At 38.9% G+C, this 24546-nt stretch overlaps 2 long non-coding RNA genes across 3 annotated transcripts; both read left to right on the top strand.

The window, feature by feature from the left end:
- Window positions 1-12798: 12798 nt before the first annotated feature.
- LOC133207723 (uncharacterized) lies at window positions 12799-15171 on the top strand. The gene is made up of 3 exons (XR_009724139.1): window positions 12799-13268; window positions 14917-14979; window positions 15064-15171. It is a non-coding gene; the product is annotated as an uncharacterized LOC133207723 (long non-coding RNA).
- An 8-nt stretch (window positions 15172-15179) lies between these two features.
- Window positions 15180-24046, top strand: LOC133207722 (uncharacterized). Of its 2 annotated transcripts, XR_009724138.1 has the most exons (3): window positions 15188-15288; window positions 20790-20906; window positions 23911-24046. It is a non-coding gene; the product is annotated as an uncharacterized LOC133207722 (long non-coding RNA). The 2 variants fall into 2 exon arrangements; XR_009724137.1 differs by lacking the exons at window positions 20790-20906; window positions 23911-24046 and adding an exon at window positions 16177-16369 and having other exon boundaries at window positions 15180-15288.
- Window positions 24047-24546: the final 500 nt, after the last annotated feature.

The raw sequence follows: 24546 nt of genomic DNA, 5'->3' as shown, positions 1-24546 counted from the left end.
GCTGGCTGGAATAGCAGCAGGCCTGGGAACCGAGCTGTTAACTGTGAATACCTCCTACAACATGGAGTATTTCTTATGAATTTCTGAAAGGAGAAGTACACTCTGCTAGAAAAAGCAGCTTTATATCTGGACACACCATAGCTCTCGAGGGTGTGACTGTAGGTGTGCAAATAAAGCTGTATTTAATCTCTGACAGGGAATTTTATAGAGAACATCAGTGAAAGAGAAAAGTGTATTTGTTTCATGAGCGCTGTAACTTTCAATATCACCTCCTTGCTCCAACAGATATGCTCGAAATAGTGTGATGCCTGTGGACTTTTCAGATGTGATTTGGTTTAGCTCTTGTAAAATAAGGGCTGCAGACAAAAAAGCTGTGCTACCCTGTCATATATTCACAGCATTCACAATCCAAGCACTGCATGCCTATATTGGAGTGAACAACAATTTCCTTCGTGTACCAGCATTTTAATTTATGGAAACATATTGTTTTGTGTAAAGAAGGTAGTAGATAATTAACTGTATTCATTTAATCTAATTATAGGCCTCTGAGGCAAAAAGCTGACACTTTTCATTGTGGTATATTCAGAGAAGTTAATTGAAAAAACATTGCAGCCACAAGGCATAACATGCCCATCGTATATTTGATACTAATTCTTTTCTCAAAAATGGGATGAATCTGATGCTCGCTCGAGATAAGGATTACTGTTACTCGCTCGAGTAAGGCAAAGTCTGGGGAAGCTCGTTATGCAATGCTGCAGTGCACTGCAATATCTCTGCAATTCCAGAGCTAACCACAGACAACTTAATTTGCCAAATTGCGAGATGGTTTTGAAATGCACACAAGTATCTATTACAAATTAAGGAAAGATTGAGCACATTTTTAGCTGGGACGTAGGTCAGAATTCGAACAGAGATCTGCTTCGAGAAGCAATAGGTCAATGCATCAGCTCCTAGCTCTGTTTAATCTTTAGGAGGAACCAAGTAGTAACAGCAGCCTTACCCCTTGGAGTTGTTACTTGGAGTGTAATATGTGTTTTTAAGCTATCAGTATGGCAAACAGATAGACAGCAAAGCAACACTTGCAGCTCCCAAGTATACAAAACATGGACCTTTTGCAGTTTCAGGGTCATTTTTCCTATCACCTGATACACACCAACAGCTTAATCTTCTGACAGCAGTGCTACTTTCATTCTCAAAAGGAAAGTAAAGCAGCTCAGCTCTGCAAAGCTTGCCTCCCAGCTGACAGAGAACACAACAGACCAGACATGCTGATTGTGGGGAAGCATTTGCCATGTATGTTAAAGAAATTCCAGCTTTCAAGCTGAATCATCATCTTAGAGCCAAATATCACCATTCCCCCCTACATTTATCACTGGAGGAGCGTAACTCTGGTGTCTCTGCAGCTGCAGCAGCACCACGAGCAGGACACCTCCAGCTGCTGAGCACCCTGGCCCCTGCTCCAGGGGCCTCCATTTCTGCTCTGCCTGTGGGCATGCTGAGGCCACCCAGCCCTTTCCACCTCTCTCTTCCCATGTCTCCAGGCAGTGTTGCTCTTAGCTGGTGGGAGATGACACTACAATGGCATCACACTGTGATGAAGTGTGCCTAATTACTGTGGTGGTGGTGCAAGCCCCCTTAGGTGATAAACAACCACAGTGGAAGGCCACGGAGCTGATCACAGGGCTTTGCTCTGCCCTGCCAGGGAGAGGCATTGGTGGCAGCCCCATGTAGAAGTCCAGAATTACTTGTTTTCAAATGTATTTTACAGAGATGTTTTTCACTGTGGCTAAAAAGGCAGCAGATTGCACTTTAGGCACTTGAAATGTTTGTTAATAAAGTCAGAGGAAGTCTGAAAAGTAAACAGACAGTGACACGCGGTCACCTTAACTCTGGAGCTCTGGCTCAAGAGATCCAGAATATTTGATAAAGAAGTTCTCTAACAAGAAAAAGAAGTGTGGCTATAGATAGCCATACCCAGCTCCTGCTCCTACACCATTACAGAGAAATCACGATTTGCACTGATGTCAGACTCAAAACCCCAGCCTATTCTTTAGGAGTTCAGCCTGCAGCCACACTCCTCCTCTCCCTTGATGCTCCTAACTAATCTCCCTTCTGCCTGGCTCCTGCCTTCTCTTTCTCCTCTGTGGTTTTGTCAGATTACTCCCAGCTCTTGCTCTTTCATGATTCGTTTATATATCCATTCCATAGCTCTTGCCTTTTTCCACTCTTTATGCTCTGTTTTCACCTCCTAGTTTCCTTTCCTTCAAATGCATATCCAGTCTCTGTTTTTTTGCTTAATTACTTCCCCTGGCATCTTATCTTTATCTCCATCATGCTTATTAACCTCCTTACCTTATGTATCATACCCTTTCCCTGCTGCATAGCAGAATCTCATTATGTAGATACATATAGTCTTTTTTTAACCCCTAGTCATGAAGAACTGCTTCCACAACTGATTTCTGTCTATGATGTCCTAGCAGAAGTCCTAGCACTGGTCAATAATAGTTGTCTCCTTGGCATCTATCTCTTTCATCTGCTCCTGCTTCTCACTTTCCTCTCCCTCCTGTGCTCTGCCAGTTACCAGCCTCCTCCCAAACCCTTTCGTCTTGGTGACCCAGCCTTCTTTCCTCACTGCCTCAGCAGCAACAGAAGAAAGGGAGATGGTGCACACAGGGGAGATGATGCACACAGGGGAGATGATGTGCACAGGAGTACCCAGATGTCACAAACATTAATCTCTTAGGAATGCAGGAGGAGATATAGCAAAGAAAGGCTGCTTGGTTCCCAGTGCCTCAGGCAAAGAGCATACTGGGTTGCTCTGTGAAAGAGCTGCACATGGTGCCTGCACGCCAGGCAGATGCCGAACACGGAATGGCTCTGTCAGCACAGGCTCATCTTTGGAAAATTTAGCTGCCAAAAGCTAACAATTCTTAACCCATCACGTGCAAACCGAGATGCTGCGGAGCCTTCCGACTTTGTCATGTTCGGATGCGCATCTGTGAAACCACAGCAATGGCGCCGCCAAATTCCAAGTTGCCACTGAAGAGGTACATGGATGAAACCAGGCCAGTGATGGTGTTCCATTTCAAATTCCTTCTGTTGAGAAATGGGGATGCTGATAGTTCTGAATGAGGCAACTGGGTTGTTATTTTTTAATATGGGCAAAATATTGTTTTAACCTTGTTCTTGAAAATGACTGCAGTGGTTTAGCTGGGAGCTGCCAAACCCCAAACCTGGGGCAGATGCTTGGCTTGGAAAATACCAGCCCAAACGGTGACAAGTAAGATGTTATTAAGACACACTGAACAAGGCTAAGCAGAGCAGTTCCGTGACTTTGGCCTAAACGTGGAAGATTTTTAAGTGACCTGCAATGAATTTCTTGGTAACAACTTTGCTGAAATAAGCAGAATCCAGTCAGAGTTCACATTCTGGGGTGAAGACATTTCCTCTGAAAATAAAGGTTATGATCCAGAGAGCTCTGATGTGAACAGGGAGAGGAAGGAGTGCACTGGGACTGAGACTGGGAACACTGGGACTGAAGGCTGGAGCAGTTTCTTTGGCAACAAAACCAAATTGAAAGACCTACAGAAGTGTAGAAATAAGTTATGAAAAGATATTCTACAGAGATGAAGCTTTATGGAGACAGCAGAGAGAAGGGGGGGGGGGGAAGGAATTGCTTCTGATCAACAGAATTTTGATCAATTTTGCGTTGAAAACACCAGAGCAAAAGAAAGGGAAGCCCAGATATTTAGTTAGCTCTGGGGTTCTTAAATACCCCAGCTCTGTTCTGCATGTGCCAATGGATTTTGCCCACAGAGTAGAAAAGGTACCCTTGCCCCACACCCTCTTTAGTGCAGTTTACCATCACAAGCCCAGGGAAAGCACAATCTAAGTCCTTAAAGGTGCTCCCCATCTCCTAGAGTTGGCTGCTTACCTTCATACACCAAACTGAAAACTGTGGGTGTTTGGGTGCTGCTCTGTACATCGAAGCCTCCCCGCAACGGTGATGGATGTCAGGGCAGGTTGGACAGCTGAGGGTATTACCTGGTTCAGTCATCTGACTTCAACGCTCCGCTGCCTCCCTGCTAGAGATTTCAAGAGTAGGTTCCCAGCAGCAGTTGCAGCTATTACCACTGAATGCTACTCTGCATTTGAAATTGCCATTCCGTTTCTCTGCTATGGATGAAAGTAAGAGAGTCACACAGGTCCATTCTAATACACAATGAACTGCCGGTTAATTTGCTAGTACATTCATCACCCTTTTTTTGTCTATAAAATTAACACTTTTAAATTCTTTTAGCAGAACTAATGGATTCTCTGTCTCTTGTTTGCCTAGAAGACATGCTCTTGCTTGAAAAGAGCTTAATTCAGGAAGTCCTGTGGCCTTTGTTTTGCAGGAAGTCAGATGAGGTGAAAATGGTGGTCCCTCTGGCCACTTTATCAGTCTCTGCTTGTCTAGGATTTTAAGAGCAAAACTGCACTAATGCTGTGAACTTGTAACTAATGCAGTTAAAACATTCTGAAACATCCAGCACAGCCCATGTTTGAAGAAGTTTGGTCACATTTAAGCAAAATATTTTATGTTATTGACCATGACTGTATAAATTACAGTCAAAATGGTGGCCTGCGATAACACTGCATGGAGAAAAAAATGGAATTAAGACTACTTTAATTAACAGAAACCCAGCATCTGTGTTCATAAGCACCAAGCTTAAAACTCATTCTATGTGCTGCTGCTTGGCATACAGCTTCTTTTGCTCTTCTTAGAAGTGCATGTGTTTAACGTGTTCAGATTTCTTTGCAGGTTTAATATTAAACCTGAGTTGGCAGTGCTTAGTTCTGGGACCACTGTAACATTTACACAACATACCTTACTCTTCATGGTATTTTATGCTCAGCACCTTCTTCCATTTGATAGGGTTTCACTTTTTTGTCTTTTTAGCTGGAAAAAAACGAGGTTTAAGGATAGCAGGAGAATTGTCCTGACAACATGAGCTAATGAACCACACACTGCCTTCAAAGAGAAAAAGTAGCAGGAAGTTCTTTCATACCAGGTATTAAAAATAGACTGCCCCAAGTCCTGGAATGCACACGGCAGTTATATAACGATTTTTCAGTGACATGCATTAGGAAATATTCCCAGTAAAAGCTTCTCCTTCCTAACACCCAGTTTTACCCCTCTGAAGCTTGGAAACTCTTCATATGGATGCTTCTAAGAAGTCTGAAATTACAATGTCCATTTGAATAACCTATCAATTAGCAAGCCACATAATGACACCATCTAATGGTACAATTGGAGTATTTGAATTTAATGTAGTGTTTTCATAATAGTACAATATGAAACACATGATGGAAGCCAATTCCCCCCCCCCCCCAAGTTAGACTTGATTTTTTTCTGACAATGTAATAACTTTGCACTGGAGCCACCAAAAGGGATAAATGAGTTTGGGTCCATATCTCAAGCAATGAGAACACCAGCTATCTTGGAGCACTAAGTATTTCACGTGTTTCAAAAAGGGTTACTTGTTTTTAGGTGCCTTTGATAAGTGGGAGGCATCTGTGGAGGACTGGCAGGAGCCATAAGAGCTGTACCTAGCTTCTACTGTATTGAGGAAACTAAATGGTGAATTATTGTGAACTAAATTGGAAATGATTCCTCAGGCTTTTCCCCAGAGACTGAGGAGCTTTCCCAGAGGTCTAGGCTCTGGATCCTGAAAGTATAATTTGAGAAGCTAATAAAGGAAATGGAAAATAATTAAAGCATCACTTTTGGATTTTCAGTGTCCTATTGTCTTCTTGGATTACTTAATGCTCATAACAAAGCCCTAGCATCCTCTACCTGTAGCAAGAGCACCATACAAGGCGAGAAACATACTTCCTTGTCTGCCCAAAGTCTGGTCTGCCTTTTCTAATGTCTATTAAAAGGCACAAGCCCTACCACAACCTTTAGACTTCCACAGCCACCATGAAGTTATTTCTAACATTGATTTCAGTTTATACTTCAAACACAGCAGAACCCCCCAGAGTGAAGGCTCACAGGTCCCTCTCACCCTGGGTAGTACCTAACTCACGCAGTGTCAGTATTTCCTAGGTTGCCATGTACCAAGGTGTATCCAAAAGCAGTTTTCATCATCCACTCCTGTCAGTGATGGAGAGTGAGAGGAAGCAGTATGGTGGGTGAGATTCTGCTCGCATTTTGGCTCCTACTAATAAGGTTTTCCCAGCTCATTTAATGGAAATTAGATACCAGGATCTCCTAAATGGTCAGCAATGACTATGGTAAAGCAATATGAGGGCTTTTCTTCAGATGAGTAGAACTCCACTCTTAATGTTGGGTCTGGCTCTCCTGAGATGTCTTTAAAATATTTTCAAAGCCAAAACTGCTTTTTGTGGAGCAAGTAAAGCTCCACACTGTTCTTTGTGAGAACACAGAGAAACTGACTGAGGTCCAATCAGAGAAAACATCGTATTTATTTTCACTCCTTCTTGTTCTGCAGAATGGCAGAAGTAAAAAATCCATATTTGATGTGTGGAAAAAAACTGTACCACATTCAAAATATTGCATTTGGGAAGATACATAAATAGTAAAAGCAGGAGCACAAATGAGCCTCTGGGAGGGAACCTGTTTGTTTGGTAGAATAGCAAGAAACATCTTAATAGGCAATCTGTATAAGAAACATCTTAATAGGCAAAAGAAAATTAGGTAGGGCACATGGAATCCATGTCCAAAATCTGTATTAGAAGAAGAAAGTGAGTATCAGAGCTGAGATGAAAGTTCTGCTTTTCAAAATGACAAACATATTATTTTTAAGATCAAGGTGCCTTTAAGGTCATAAACTGAAAGAAAAACCAATGAAGTTATCAACACATTCATTTGCTTCTAGATGCTGTTCTACAAATACACTTCTGGGAATCTAGTGCCTAAAAAGTAATTTGTGAATAAGTCAATACTTATTTTTCTACATTGGTACATATGCAAAGCTCGAGTTGTTTATGTGGGGAGGAACTGCTTCATGCATAGTATTCAGTAGTGCTCCGAATTACAGGAAGACTCTCTCATCATTCAGCCTGATCAGTTTACATGAACTGAAGCAAATAACATCCTCTGTTTTCTTATGCATTTCATGTCTATTTTCATAGAAGCAAAAATGCCTTAAATCAAGACTGTCCATTTTGAGGGAAGGACATTTTAGAGCAGATAGAGAATTACAGACTCCTGTTACATCTAACTTCTCTGTAAGCTGTGCTTCACTCAGCCATTTGGGAATATTTCTGAGTTTTACTGCATACATTCACTTCGTGTATGAGATTTGCTGACACTGAATGTGATATTCAAGGTCAACATTGCAAGTGTAGCTGTAAATGAAAGCTATTTTGGCTGAATTTAAAACCTTAAGTCTTTTTTGTCCCTGAACCAACATGGAAAACCTTATTTGAATATTCAGAGAAAAAAACCCATTCCCTTCTTTTCCCCAAATTTTCAGTTATTTTGCTTCTATTTTTCCTTTTGTTCACATACCATTTTTTTTCTGCATTTAAGTTGCTGATGTGCCTAAATAAGTCTTATTATTATATTCATAAATGAGACAAATTTGAGCTCACCTATGAAAACAAAAGCAAAGCTCTGTCACACCCCATTTTCATGCACTTTACAGAAAGGCAGAGACTTTCTGCAGCACGGAAGGCTGTATTTTTGTCATGGTCTGAATTTTACACTGTTTGCTGGCTATGTACAACAGAAGAACAGAAAAAAACCCGTCTGAGCTCGAGACACTTAACAAGATGTCTTTGGAGTATTATGATTACGTTAACCTTTTCTTTTGCTTGAGCCAGCATTCCCCTCGAAAGGAAGAGAAATGATGCTGAGACAAGTTACCCCTGCAGATTAATTGTATGGTCTATTTCCCAAGCATTTAACTTGGCCATGGCAGCCTGTTTAAATCAGATGAGCTGCTGGAAGGTGACGTAAAAGAGAGACCAAATTCTTTAAAGGTGGTCAGTAATTTTTAAGGGATGAAAGGAAATGGCTGGCCTTACTGCTTTTGTCCAAGTAAAGCATAAACAGGGTAGGGGAAAATGGAGTGATTTAGCCTTAGCAAAATTCCTGCTACTTGAGATCTTTTGGAAATGTTGACTGAAGAGGAACTGTAGACTGGAGCAGGAAAGAAGTCAGGCTTCACATGGCAAAAGCATATGAAATAGAAAGAAAAAAGCATAACTTTTTTTGTCTTCTCATAAGAGATAAGCATGAAATCTGGAATATATTTTGGGATAGGAATTGGGATGGATGCACCTGCTCAAACCTGTCTCTACCTGCATGAGCACAGGTAAGCTTGTTGCAGAAAGGCCCCTCCATTAGGTCCTTGTTGCTTCTAAGTCAGTGGGTCTGAATTTGATCCTTTACAGCGTGGTTTGTTTTCTCTTTTTTAGCTCTGGCATTCTAGGAAGTATTTCCATGTGTGTACCCCTTTGCCTGAGTCCACTCTTGGTATGCGGGCCTCCACGATTAAGCAATCCTGGATCCTTAACCCATTGCCTCCAACTTTCCCAGCTTGCTGCCTTGGTTCTTCTCTCATAACTGTTCAAAATCCAGTTTGATTCAGTCTGTCCACACAGGAACTTCTATTCATCAGAAAACCTTTTTGGGACCACAAAAGTGTAATTTTATGGCTAAATCCATCTTGTGTTCTCTGGGAAAACTTAAAGGCAGTGGATAATGAAGACAGTTTAGGATTTGGCATTTTATCAGACTCTCAAGGCATCTCTCTGAGTAAACTCTGTTTCATTGGGAATAGTTATTTTTCAGGAAGCAACACTTAAAATTTTCCTTGCCAGGAAAGAATTCTGCAGAATCCTATACAAGAAGGTGGCATATCACCCCAAAGAAATCTTTCACTACTCTGACTGCTATGTCTAAAACGGTGTATCCTTCCTTCATGAAGCAGGCAGGCCTCAGCAAATAGTTCAAATGGGGAATTACTCTTTAAGAATAGGGCATAGACATTTTAGTAATAGACAGCAGAAGACTAATAGACACTAGTACAAATTTAGAGTGGATAAAATACTTATCTCAGTGCATTTTAAAGCTAGTAAGTTCCTATTTTGTTAGCACATCCTAGACATGACTGGTTTTCAGAGAATTACCTTGCAAAATTTTAGATTCCAGAGAAATATGATTCCCATAAGCTCAGGGATTCCTTTTACTAAAGTGACCTTGGAGAAAAGATCTGTTTCATTCTGTGCCTAGTCTCTTCCTTTCCTGTCTCCCCTTATCGCTTTAGAGAAGGCAGTACCATCAGTGACATGCACTCTGCAGGCTCTGTGCTCCTGCCAGCCTGCCTGCCCTGCAGACCATGGGCAGGAGCAAAGCTCCTTGCAGGGAACGAGCACAAACTTGTTCTAAATGTTACTCAAAAATCCTAATCTGAATCTTGGTACCAGATATCCATTCATTTATTAAGAGCAAATACAAGAGACAACTAATGCTGCACTTTTTGTATTATTCAAACCTGCTGCTAACAATGAAGAAGATGATGTCATTCCCTGGATGTGACAAAGGACTAATATTATATGCAGTAAAAACAATGAGTCAACAGTTTCTATGCCCTTGAGGTCAAAGCATTCAACAGTTTTGAAAGTAGACTGTTCTTTTTGTGCACAGAGCTTGTAGCTGTATATTAATACAAAATGTGTAAAATCAAGATACAATTTAAAAAAAAACACAGATTTTTTTAGTTTAAAACTGATTGTTTCCAACCAGAAGTCCAATTAAAATATGTTATAACATAAACTAACTGATAAAAAAAGTCACCCACATAGGTTAAGTATAATATTGCAAAACACCTTTTTTGGGGGGGTTAAAAATACATTATCTACGTTATCATTTCTGTGATCTTAAAAGGCACTTTGCAATTCCCAGTAACATTAGTAAGAATTGTGACTATTAATGCAGCAATTAATATGAAATGTTCTGGAGATATTTTGTAATGGTTTGAAAGATAAGAAAGACCTTTAGCATGGAAATGTGTTTTGAGAGACAATTGAAAGAAGGGAGTCTAACAACCAAAGTTTCCCTGATATTCTGGAATACATGAGGTATTGACCAAATCCTGTCCATCTTTATCCAGAGCTGCATTTAGAATGCCTAGGGTTGACACAGATCCTTTCTTCAGTAAATGTAAAATCATTATGGACGATTATTATCCTCCTCACACAGTGAAACTGAAGCACAGTGAAGTGACAGCTCAAGGTCATTTAAAAGTCAGGAGAGTTTGGAAAAGAACCCAGATTTCTCAATCCCTGTCCAGCACTCTGCCCACTGGGCTTCATTGCCTTGCTCAGTATCTGCTTGATACAGTTCCTTTTCAAAACCAGATAATTTAACAACTTTGAGAAGTTTTCAATTCATCATATTGTTGTCTATAATAATTTTATTTTCTGGAAAAACAGACTTGCCTAATTAGATCAGGCTGCTGACACACAATCAAATGCAAGGGAATCCCAGGCCATCTGCAGCCTCTGTTCCTGTTGTCCTTGCAGACTGAAATCAGAGACAGAACAGCAAACTGGATCGTATCTAGATGGGCTTCTATATAGCAAGAAATACAATTTTGCCTGCATGGATGCTAGATGACAGTGTTTTGGGTTAATATGAGCCCTAGTGTGAATTAACAATATTCAGCATCCAGACAATTAATTGAAATTACACCTTCGGTTCTGAATCTCAAGGAATTTTTTTCTGGCATGCTGACAAAGCACTGACAAAGTTTTCTCAGTTTATGCTGACTGCTTTATTGTGTCACCTAAAATAACTGCAATGGGTTCAGATATAACTTACGCAGTAGAGCCCAGGCCCAGTCAATTACTTACCCAAAATACAGAAGAGTGCATCTATCAGGCTAGCTGGTCAGCATCTTGACAGCTTTATTAGAGAAGTAAATGCAAGAGACATGGCTCAATCTGATCTTCAAACTCTGTGTTTTCTAATGCTTAAGAAACTCTTATCTTTCAGGTATCTACACCAAATATTTAAGCCCTAAAGGTATTTCAGGTGTTTAAGGGTTATGTCATACTGCTCAAGCAAGGTGATGAAACTTCTGAGTTATTCCAAGTCACAAGGGCTCCAGGGCTCCACATGGTTCCTTGCAAGCAACAGAACTCAGAAGATTTTAATGATGAGGACTCGTTAGAGCATTCAATTCAAACATACACATTTCCACCAAAAATTCAGTGACAAGCTGCTCTTATAAACTCAAACAAAATCAGACAGATCTGAGATGTTTGAGACAAAATGAAAAGACTAAAGTAACTTACAGAATTTCCTTTGGATATCTCGAGCTAATTACAAATTGTATGGCATGCAGAGTCTGGTATTTTAATTTCCATTGTAATTGATCCTCTATAGTCACAATTAAGGACAGACACAATTATTTTGATGTCATGTAAAAGAGTGATGAAATGAATTTTCCCATGTGAAATAGACAGGCATTAGAATCCCTTTTTGAAATCGTGAGAGATTTTTGCAGGCAACATCTCTTAACGAAAGCCACCATGTGAATGTACTGCAGAAAGAGCCACACATGCTGCAGCCATGTTAGGAATGTTCAACAGAGAATATGTATTTGTTTTCTTCCTGATACTCACACAAATACAAATATATTTAATTATATTAAAAGTAAAGTCATAAATGGTCTATTAAATAAGTAGACTTATGACGAAAAATAAACATTTGGGCTCATATCCTAGTGTGCTCCAAGAAGGGATCTTTACCTGACCTTTGCTTTTAAAGCCCTGATCTCAGCAACAAACTGAAAATCTGCATATCATTAAGTACTGTAAGTACTATTGAAGCTGCTCCTTTGTTAAACAGGATATGACAAGTTTAGGCACAGAGATTCCCAGTCAGGAAAATACTGTAGATTGTATTTAAAATTAAACACATTTTCATATTATCTTTTAAACGAAAGCTTACCTAAGCAAATGACACTTCCAAAAGAATATCATAATAAGCCCTTCCCAAGAAAAGGCATATTAATATTAACTTAGAGCCATTACTATTAACTTAGAGCCACCTTAGTACTACAAAGTTTGGCTGAGATCTGACAAAACTGAAATTCTGTTCAATGTTAGTTTGACTGTCAGCACAAAAATGTCACACCAGTAGCATTTATGAATTCATAATTAAAAATGTATTCTTGATGTTAAATAATAAAGATAAAAAACCCTGAAACCCAATAAAAAGTTTTTAATGAAATCGTGAAGCAAATCATTTGCCTTTGGGCTATTTTCTGTCTGTGTTTATCACAACACCATTAGACCCATTTGTAGGCCAATCCTTTATTGTATGTTGCAGTGTCCATTTAGAACCCCACTCTTACCTGTCATTTCAACAAGTCAGTTACACAGTATAGCATGATGTTATTGATCTGCAACAGTATTACAAGCTCCAGGATTACAAATAGGGAAAGTATGCACCAGCACCAACTCCAATTCTGATTTTATACCCTGTGATACAATTGCCATCATGCTGCAGTATGGATACAGATTTAGCTATGGCCCAGGGAGTTGTATTTCTTGGATATATTAATCAGTTTCACAGTTCTACTGTTAGTTTTCTCATGTATTAATACAGACAAGAATGTTTCACAATGTTAAAGAAAAAACAAGAAGTTTAGCTGGAAGGCCTTTCGAGAGAGCACCATATGCTCTCCTCTAATTATTCCATAAAGTTAAATCTTTGTCTTATTTTCTCTCCCTGGTAATTTTCTATTGTTGGGAGGAACAAGAGGGAAACTTTATACCAATTTTAACATATTTTCCCTGGTGAAACAAACTAAGAAGGAGGCATACCATATATAATAGTTCACTACGTTTTGTCAGTTAGTGTTGTCTATGGAAAAGAGGTTGTCCTACAATCCCTGATGGATATTTTGTCATTCTGGAGAGATCCATACCCCCTTCCAGGGGGGAAACTGGGGAGAGCTTTGACTTGACCAGTCATTTTCCTATGTGCATAGATAGGTTTGAAGCCTATACTTTCTACAGAGAAATGGTGAGGAGGGCTCTAAGAGGGGCCTCACTATATGCTATCTCTGGCTGCAGAGCTGAGGATGAACCCAAATCCTACATCCTGGGAGCAGTAGCAGGAATCTGTGCCCATTTTCAAGTCAAGGTCTGAGTCAAACTGTTCCTGAACTTCAGGAAAGGTTTGGGGATGTTGGATGTTCCTGAATCCTAATATTAGACAAGCAAGCATAGAGGGACCTCAGGTAAATGGGTATGGTGGGTAGGCTTTCCTACTGAGCTGATGAAATAGGGAAAGACTTTAGATGGGATAATTTTCTTGCAGAATACATAATCTGCCCTACCAGTCAGATGGAATTATTATCTACTCACAGCATTCTAATAGCTAGAATGGTATTACTCATTCTCTTTAACAGAAACTTGTACTGTGGTTTTGGTGACACACTAAGCATTTATTTTGATCTTTCTTGTGTTTTCAGATGGAAATGCATTGTCTCCTTCTGATCTTGGATTAGAGTCCATACAAAAACCCCACATTTTTTAAAAGCAATTAAGAATAAAAGTTTGTGGATTTATTTGCAAATGCTGGTTATGGGCCTCCCATAATGAAGCAGCTTTTTCCCTAGAAGTCTTGCTAAGTCCTAATTTGGAAATTGTCTATTTTCTCTTGAAAATGCTGTATTATGTGAGTTTTTCGACAAGAATAAAATACTGCTTTTTAAACAGAAGTGGATGTTATCACTTCAAATGTGCTTATATGTATTTCCTGTGCTTAGATATAGCCTAGCAATAACAATACCACAATTACCAGAATGTATAATCTATAATGTAGTCCTGTGTAAATCAACACATTGCCGAACGAGTTGCACACATCCTGCAGGATACCACTGCCATTCTAAATTGTTTCCGGTTAACACTGTGCATCTGCAGGATGATTTCTGAGCCGTGCTCAGGCTGATGCCAAACTTAGAACACTGAAAATTACCTCCTTCTAATATTTAAAGGGATCTAAATGTAGATTTAGGTATAGGCATAGGGTGAAAGCGTGTTTTGTTCATGACTGCCTAAATGGGAAACCAGAAAACCAGACCTAGGGGAAAAATAGTTTTGATGTTTTAAAAGCACTTAAGGGATTTCCAGCAAAACCTAAAAGCATGCAAATATTGCAAGGGCAAATGTTCAGGATTTCATCTTGGTTGTTAAATTACAAAGATAATACCTGGGTTTTACATACAGTGAAGACTTAAAGGTATGGTCTCCGATGCTCTACAATTCCTTTTAGAATAGAGCACTCTTTCTTCTCTGTGTAAAACATCTGAAAAATACACATTTTTGAAAGTCATTTTATGAAGTCAGAGAAAAAGCAAAATTCAAACTAAACCAGAAATACGTCATTTTAATTGCAATACACATTGCAGCCATAGACTCAGAACAATCTTACGAGAGTACTCTGATCAAACGTCACTGTCGTGATTCAGTCCAAACTAACTGAGCAGAGTGACTGACTGCAAATTAAATCTAGCTGACCTGTTCAGTGACTTTTTAGCTCGTTCTGGGATTCTGACTTTCTAAACAGATGCTAAAATCAATACAAATAAAAAAAACAACCAAACCATAAACCACTTCAAAATACAATTTAAAAATATGATCCTTAAAAAAAAAGAAAAAAGAGGGGGCAGTTGTGTTATTTGACAACTTTTAGAATTGGACCCAATAAACCTCTACTCTCATTCTGCTTTATAGTTGGGGGTCAGACCATCTTTCATAAATATATATAATTTCCACTGAATTCCTTACAGGCCACCAGAATTTTAGTGTGCTTTATAATAATAATATAGCAATTTAGGGAAAATACATTAAGCAACACCTGTTATTTTTATCTTTCTGGTACAGGTCTATCATACTAAAAAGAGATTCTAGCAGGAAGCAACAACAAATGCAATGTTTGCTTGAAAGGTACCTTAAATTACCCTTTTTTCTTGCTGCTTTTGGTACAAAATAATGTGATGAATAATGACTCAAATTATCTATCCATTGCAGAATGTTATGGAGACTATTTACTGGGTTAGCATGCATACCTGCATTGGAGAGGTCATTTGAGAGGAGCAAGAAGCAACCACGGCCATGTGGCCAAGGGCAGCTGAAGACTGGAACAAATGTGCTGGGAGGAATGACCAAGCACCTCTGCACTTGAGCTCTTCTGGGACATGCAAATCTGCTATAAAACAGTATAGCCATTCAGATCCGTACAAAGAACTTTATCCAGTAAATTTTGTTGGTTTTGTTGTTTTGTTAAATTTTTGTTGTTTTTTCTGTAGTGAGTGGTGAATTTGTGCACTCATTTTACATTCCCTCATTTTACACTTGCATTTTACATTGCCTTTTACTTTCTCGAGTCTGATCTTGTGTAGAAAGGGGCTCATACACTTGATCACCTCCACTAAATGCAGTTTGGGGTGGCTGTCTTTTAAACTATGATTGAAGAAAAAAAGACTACTACCAAATCTTACCTGCATATACCACCCCAACTGTTCTCATAGCATGTCCCTCTGTAAGCACTTTGGAATTAACAGTCAACTGTACATTATTGTACAACAGGGAAATAAGGATTCTGGCTATTACTGGCTGCAGAAAAAACCCTGAGGCTACCACGTGCCATGGCCACGCTAGGATGACTACATGGAAGCTGACTTAGTTGAAGCTGAAGGATGAACTATTCTGCTTGTCCAGATTCAGGCTGACTCCTGTGCTACTGCTGAAGCAATCTATACATACATTTCCTTGTGCTGTCCATGAGAAGACACTTTGGTGGACATGATGTTTGCACTGGTAACCCTGGTAAGACATACACAGCTCTGCTGGTCTTAAGTCTCTACAGACACAGTTCTACATTCATCATCAGCCTGTCTACTTACTTTTGTATATGATTTTGGACTGTTACACGTATGTGTGTTGCTCTCACTCAGACAGCAAACAGACAGAGCTCTGCTTACATGAGTGATTTAAAAAACAGGCTGTGATATCATTAGAAATGCAGACAATGTGCTTATAAACCGGTTATTAATTATTTGATGATGCAGATACTTCAGTCAGTTATAAAGACGTGATAGAATTATCAAATTATACTTGTGTTATTTATTGCTAACTTTTTAGCTGTGGCACCACCTTGTGGACATTACTACATGGATGAAAAGCTGACTAGTGCCAACAAAAGCACCTAAACCAGAGCAGGCATTTTGGGAAAACAACAAGTGTATTCAGACAAGAACTGCTAAAGCAGAGTAAAATAACTAAATTAAAAAAATATCCTAAAAATCCACTTATGAAATAAAATGTATAACAAATACTGCCAGCAGTGTACTGTTGTCTCTACAGTTTTTACCAACCCTTCTGAGCATCAGCCAAGAGTAGTAGCCTTCAAAACTATTTTTGTTCCCTCTTGACTGATTAATTAGCAGCATCTGAACCCCAGTTCTGTCGTTGCTGTGCAAACAGACATGACTTGTGCAAGTATCCCAAGCAACAAGACTTGCAAAATCAAAACCATAATACCGAACGTGTGGAGAAAATATTAGGTCGCACTCCATAAATGTAAACTCAACAGGCAGATTAGTGTCCAAGCTAAGCCACAAGAAAAATAAGCTGTGATAGAGATGAACTGGTGAATCTTTTAAATGCTTGCTGGAAAACAAAACAAAACAATGAATTCCATTCTGTTGGCCATTACATTAGATTCCCAGAAAAACCTTTCACAGTTGAGGTAACAGGGTATTACTGTTATGAGTACTCTATCTACTATACAGTCGAGTCAGTAAAGCACAGGAGCCAGCTCTCAAAGTTGTGTGCAGCAATATATCCATCCTATGTGTGCCTATGCGAGTAAGCTTGAGAATGCAATCTTAAACACTGAATTGCATTTTCTATTTCTATCTCTTCAAAAAGTTACTGCATGCAACTTGTTATTTACACTTGCATAAAGTGAAGGTGGATGAAAAGACTTGAACTCCCCTCTTGGATTGTCAATGGGCTGTGCTATATCCTGCCCGGGGTTCTCACATGCATAAACTCTGTTGGGGATGAACAGCTTCCATGTCTCTGGCATAGTATCGGGGCACAAACCCCTCATTTTATGTCTCTTCTTCAAATGGACCTCTGTAGCCCAAACACTACATGCCCTTCAACTAATACTGACCATACCACAATCCTTCGCCAAACTCTCCTTAGCAGTACATGAAAGTTTACTCAGTGGAGCATTTCCATTTCTAGTTTGACAAATATATATCTATTAAAAGCAAGGCACAGAAACTTTAAAACCTTCAATTGAGAAAAAATCTTTTAAGTAGCTGTCTCAGTTGATGATTTTTTCTCTTTGTTAGTATCTCTTTTTAAATGAAGTTTGCACAAGTTTTGTTCTTCTCACTTCTTCTGCAAACTCTTCCCAATTAATCATTATAGTGACAGGAATAACCAGTAAATCAAGTTTTTGGCTGGCAGCCTCAGAGCTTGCTCCACAACTGCCCACTGCCCTCGAGCCATTCTGAACTGAAATGGAGTGTTACAGCAAACACCAGAGTTCCCTAAACTGAACCAAATGAATAAATAGTTAACAAACTTCTCCAGGGAAGCTTGCTTGACATCTAAGGTAACTCTTAGTAGAAGTGGTCTAGCATTTGAGAAAACCAAACCACTTTGGGAAGAAACCGTGCACAGAAGATCTCAGACAAGCTAAAATGATACACTGAGCTCTGTCAGCCAGGAAAGCAAACTCATTCTCAATGGAGTTTGCAGATCATACACAGGAGCTGTGGTTTACTGGATTTTGGTGACATGTTACTCACATGGATTCCACATCTTAGATCCCTCTCTATTCTTGCAGTTATCCATCTGTAGTAAAGGAGTTAAATCATCATTACTGCCACCCACTGCGGCATAGTCTCAGCAGAAGGGGTTTGAGCAGTACTGCTAAGACACTGGCAGAGCCTCTGAACTCTGCTGAAAATAACCCCATCTCCAGGTATTGCACCAACAAAGAAACCTTGGTGACAATGAAATTCTGAGTCAAATTTACTCTCTCTTAAATAACTGGTTTCATAACAATGTTCATTGTCAGAGAAGTTAGCAGCTGAAAAATTAAGACTGTGGTGGATTACAGGAATGGAGTTAAAATAGCTAAAGCAATCTCCAAGGTAGTCTGTTCCATAATAATGCCACCCTGAAGCAGATTATCAGGAAATATAAGAATATACATCAATATAGATTTTTTGAAAATTAGTTTATTAAAATGTCCTGTAATGCAATTAAGCAAATTGTTCTGTATAAAGTCTACACTAGAAAATACTGGAAAATCATGTTCAGGTAACATAGCTAAACATACACAGAGATGGTTGGGTCAAAATAACTTTGGAATTAATGAAAGAAAGCTTGGGCAGAAAATAACAATGTAGTTTGGAAAGGAAACATCTCCATTAATGATGTAAAATGATATGATGTCATACCTGTTTGTGCTCCTGGGCCATCTGGAACAGAATAGGCTGGACACAGTGGGTGCTGTTCAAGAAGAGACTGTTATTTTCACATTAAGCTTTTTAACCTTCTTGTTTATGTAGATATTTTGACAAGTTATCCTTAATTCTAGAACAGACACTACTCTTGTTGGAACTGTTGTCTTTTTTTCTGGGAATAGCACTATCGTACCTGTTTTATGAAAGAACATAGAGTAAAATGCCATTTTCTCCTTTATTATCTCAAAATATCTTGTAAAATCTAATACAATTTTTATAATAGAGATTTTTTAGAATTGTTTCTTAGAAACTCAGTTTTATTTTGTTTATTCTTCATCTAAAAAAGATGAAGCAGTTTCTGCTGGTAAAATTGTTTTCCTTTAGTATCTTCATTCAGTAAATATTACAGTTATTTCACTTTTGGTGCTCAGTAATTCCCTAGTATAAGCACAGTTTGGAAAAAATACAGGGCTTTTAAATTCCTAGTGATTTTTCTTTGGGATTGACTATTAAAATTATTTTCAATTTAATTTAATTATTTCTGAAAAATTAGGCCTTTGCTACCCCTTATTCATACCGAGTGCAGAGATTCTCCTTCTCCTTAGGCATCATGAATGTAATTCTGTTCCCCATTGCAATTAGTTGCACTAGTAGAGCCATATTAAGGGCCCTGGATGTATCTGAATGAAAGCTGTCAACCAGAAAACTGCAGCAGTGGTTACTGTAAACCTGGGGTGAGTGACACAGGAGAGACTGTGCCAAGTCTTATATTGAACTCAGTTTATAGAAATACCTTATCTCTCATCTTCCTGAGCAGGTGAAAATGTTATTTTGAGTCCATCACGTTCAGTTGATTTGCTTTTAGAAAAGAAGCTAATAAGCTGTGCAGTAAAAATAACCTTGTATTTCCATAATGGTACTTTCTCCAGAGACCTGAATCTCCCTTGAATGTTTTAATTATCTCTTTCCTGCAAGCCAATGAAGTAGCACGGCACTATATTAAAATCATTTTCTTTGCATTCTGCAAGAACTCATCTCTTACTGAATTAACATATCAGCTGCAAAACCAATTTCCACAGCACCGGTGACCTTATGTCACTCTGTGTGTTACAGAAACAGTTTCAGAAGGCTGCAACAGTTTAAATCAGTATTAAACAGCTTAAATTCAGTATAAATCCACTTAATAAATGGACACATGCAGGAGACAGCACCCTGAAATTATGGTCCTAATCTGTGTGGTCTCAAGACAGATTTCTGCACTTCTCAATGCTGCACCCACCAACACAGAACCACAGGGGGTATTAATAGAAAATGGGATGGAAGAGGCAAAAATCTGGTCAGGCTGGAGAAAATCCTGGGGGGAAGAATGAGTGAGAGCACTCAGCACCCCTGGGATAAGAATACAGGGTACACAGGCCTTGCACTAGGGAACAGATTGGGTTCCTACCACAGTGAGAAGTGGAAGAAGGGCACCAAACTGCAGACATGAAAGTTTCAGGGAGTCCTTCAACAAGAGAGTAATATTGAGGTGACACTCAGAAAGCTTGCAGAAAATGGTGGATCAACCCAGCCTCCTGTAGTCCAAATGTAGAACCTATCTGGTCTACAGAGAAACAAAGTGCACAACTCTCTAGCCATCAAAAGACAAGGTAATATTATTAAGTTACTTAATACTTTTTTTCAGCGAATTAAGGTTGCATAAGCCTCTGTGCTTATTAGACATTAGATTTGATTTCCTCTATTACTGAGAAATGGGTGACTTGGAGCTATGCCAGGCTTGGATAGATATAATAGGCTATAAATGTATAAAAGGAAAACATTAGAAATAGGAACTGCTGCTAGAGGTGTCAATTTAAAGTAACACTCTCCTCACCAAAACCCCCATCCCACGCAGGGTCTACAGCAATCAGAGGAGATTTGCTGTAAAAGCACTAAGTCATGGAAAAGTGATGGCAGATGATAGCAACTTATGGCTAAGTGTATTTGACCTTCGATGTTACTTACGTCTGAAGACTTAATTTTGTGATTTTAGGATGAGTTCAACCACTGCAAAATTTATAGTCTTCTAATAATTATCACAGGTGTTATTCATATGCTTCTGTCCTTGTCTGTCAAACCCATTGTGACTCCATATATTGATAATAAAGAAACAGGTTATTTCTTAGTGTTTCATTTTCTGGAGTGCAGAAAACTAGAATCAAGTGCTTTATAATCTATTTCTTTCTTAATTCCTTGTACAATGTTCCTTAATTTCTTGTTTTCCAGAATGTTTTCCCTTTTTTTTTAGAGGCACACAAAAGACGAAGAGTTTTCAAAAGGGGAATCTGGGAACTATCAACACTGCAAGTTAGTTCCTTGGCGTTTTCATGATGAAAACCAAAGGTAAATCTTCCTATCACTATTCAGCTGACCTAAAAAATTACATTATTTTACCTTTCTATATGGAATTTGTGTCATGAAAACATGAAAGCCATTTCTGAATTTAATCTTTGTTCTCTGAAGGTGCTGTAAGAATAGTTAGACACTAAGTGCCATAGAATACGCAATGTAATTATATATTTTGATTTTACCTTGATCAAATGATGACATTCTCAAGTCCTTGACACATAGTATGTGCCCATTACTGGAGTAATGTGTCAAAATACATTGCAATATTTTAATATCAGTACTAATAAGGAAAGAAAGCATGTAACAAACCAACAAATTAATTCTGCACCATAAAGCATCAACTATTCATCTATAGTATAAAGTATATGGTAAGATTTTCCAGAGCAAGATTAAACTAAAATAGGTGTTCAGAGAGAAGCTGTTACCCTTTACAGCCCAGCTGAAACAAGAGATCATACCAGTGATCACTGGGTATTCAATGTCATTGATAAGAAGACCCAAGTCACTTCTATATTTGTATTTTTAAGTGAAATATCACTCTGATGAGACATTCAAAATACTTAGCAGCTCCCATTATGCCTTTTCTGGGCCTCAGCCATCTGGATGTATTTCTAGGGTTACAGACTTTGCTTTCTTTAGGATTCCTATGCAGTCAAGTTCCAGCTAAAATGCTGACCAGACATAAGCAAACTGCTTCAAATATTCACAGTACCACTGAGGTTGGAAGCATGTCTGGAGACCATCCAGTTCAACCCCGAGCTCAAAGCAGAATCACCCAAATAAGGCTGCTTAGGAGCTTGCCCAATTGAGTTTTGAGTATCTTTAAGGATGCCAGCTCCACAGCCTCTTTGGGCAACCATATCACAGATGCTCTTGTCTCTTAATCACCTCCATGGCCCTTACCTGCAGTCACTTCAGTATGCCCATGTCCTCCTTGCTGTGGGGAGCCCAAAACTGGGCACATTACTCCTGCTGAAGTCTCACAAGTGCTGAGTAAAGGAGAATATTCACCTCCTTTGACCTGCTGGCAATGCTTTTCCTAATGCAGCTGAGGATGCTGCTGCTCCTCTTTTTCAGATGTTTACAGCTATAACAGTATTTTAAGGACATGATTAGTTTTATATTTCCAGGGCCTACTATGTATGAGAGAAATAAAACTATATTATTTTGCTAATACATGTTTTATGTCAGTATCAGGGACTGTATTTATGCTCGTTACATGCTTTTTTAAATAACTGTCCCATTAAAAACAGTTGTTTGGGATTACTATATACTGCCTAGTAAAAACATCTGTGCACTGAAAACCTCTAACAAGCCTGTCTTTATAGGAATGAAGGCATTTTGGAAAACTGCAATTCTAAAGAAAAGGAATTCTCAATTTCATCATGTTGTTAGTGTCAAGATCTACAGATAGCAGATTAATTACCATTATGTTTAACTCACAGATAACCTTTTGTAGCAGTAACATTCAGCTCATAAACTTCCACAGTTTCCAAAAGCACTCCATACAGTGTTAAGAGCCAAAAATCTAGCTCTCCCTCATGTATTCCTGAGAACCTTCCACTTCCTCTGCAGCTGCCACATTGCAACTGTGGACAATACGCTTATGTACTGACAACACACAAATTTACTGTGGAGAAAGGTCCATAGACTTTCCAGTGGGTCCTCAGGCAGCCTAAAGCAATGAGATGTTCTATCAGATTTGTTTGTCTTGGCAAGGAAGAGAGCAACCTTGTTCTCAAAAAATCTACATTTAGTTTCTCATTTATAAACAATTTTCATCAGTTCTTCCATCTGCAGTATATGCCTGTTTGGAAAACAATTTGCAGTGTTTCTTGTTATACATGTCAAATTGTTTATGTTCTGCATGAACTATGATGACTTAAAGGACCAAAGTTTCATGTGGTGGAAGGACTTTGTTCCCTCTGAATCCAGTGGTAACCTTACAGCCTGGGCTGGTCCATGATTTCCTTGCATTTCTCATAGTCTGTGACTGAAGAAACCTGAACAATTAGACAAAGCAAAACTTGCCATTAATGACATACTAGTACCCGAGCCAATATGCAGTGTAGCTAATGTCCTTTAACCTTCTGGAATAGTTTAAAGCAGGATGCAAAATATTCTTCCAAAAATACACGAAGTCCTTTCCATCCTTTTTTCCTATAAAGCTATGCCAAAAGCCCTGAGAAAGCTTTTTGACTCCTAGCTAACATGCTGGAAAGAAAATTGGGAGACTGGCAAAAAACCCCACAATATAATTAGGACAATGCTGGGATTCAGATTAACATTATGAAAAGCAAACACCTTTCATACCACTCCCAGCTCTCATGTATCTGTACTGAAGTGAGATTAAAATCCAGATTCTAGAAAGCAGAGTAGTTCATTCCAAAACAATACTAGATTGGCCCAGGTGGCCACAACCTGCACGATTTTTCACAGGCTTTGAAAGTGCCTCACAGCTGCCTCTTGGTCTCAAAGATGTTGAATATCTTTCTCTGCTCTTTCCAATGCAGACCAGATGTTGTACTGTGATAATTCTCTCATGGGCCTTTTCCATTTTGACTCTCCATCAGCTAGGAATCCAAAGAGACGTTACTTGAAAAACAGGAACCGTAAAAGAGCCAGGAACTTATAAATTAAAACATAAACATTAATTTGTTTTCCAAGATACAGATGTCTTTTGTCAGTTCAAGCCTTGATCTCTCCACCAGTTAAAGGCAACAGTTGTTCTGTGGAGGCATGCACTGGAAATTAGCCAACGGGCATTAACTTTTGGTTCTGATTGAACTGGGGAAAATATGAAACAGATCATAGAGTTAAAAGTTGTGATAGTAATTAATGGCTGATGCCATTTTAAAATGTTCATGACATTAATAACAGAAAAAGTGTCTTACTACAAGAATTATTGAACCTTTTGGACAAGGCTTGGAAGAATTTCAAGCTGGTTGGTGATGGCAGGGGCTTTTCCTTCTTATCTTGCTGATCTGTTTTCACACAGGGACCAGGATCTGTCTCTGGGAACATGGTTCCTATGGTGGTGACTAATGGAAGCAGCAGTGGGTCATAGGAATGTGGCACCAACACAGCTCTGGAGAAAGGTACAGGGCTAGAAGAGGAGTGAGCAGAAGGCACAGTACAGGTGCAAAGTAATGGAACAGTCTGATACATGTACCACACAGACATGAAAATGTAAGTAATGAACTGTATACTTTAAATAATTATTCTGGTAAATATTACAGTAACAACAGTATTGTTCTTGAACAGTTTCTACAGCACTGTATCTTTGCAGAAGTTAACTGCAAGACAAAACACTGTCTGGTCAATAAAACATGAACTCTGGTATGAAGGATTGGCTCTGGTGAGTTTATGAAGAGGTAAAGCAAAGCTTTCTTCCTTTTGATTAAGAAGAAGAACCTGCTCAAAGCATAACCCACCTAGCTGCAAAAACCTACACTGCTGAAAATCAGACAGAAAGTACTATGCTAAAATTACATACCAGAGTTGGAATTCAAATGACATAATGAAGACACGGTTTTAAGAAAACCCTTTCATACATTATAAATGCAAGTGCTCAGAGTTCAACTGCATATATTAAATTTTGTAGCAATGTAACACATCAAGCCTAGCTTTCAAA

Source organism: Neopsephotus bourkii, unplaced genomic scaffold (assembly GCF_033783945.1).
Source record: "Neopsephotus bourkii isolate Nb327-2 ecotype Australia unplaced genomic scaffold, CSIRO-AGI_Nbou_v1 NB_234, whole genome shotgun sequence".
Taxonomy (NCBI): Eukaryota; Metazoa; Chordata; class Aves; order Psittaciformes; family Psittacidae; genus Neopsephotus; species Neopsephotus bourkii.
This window is presented reverse-complemented; position numbering and strand designations above follow the sequence as displayed.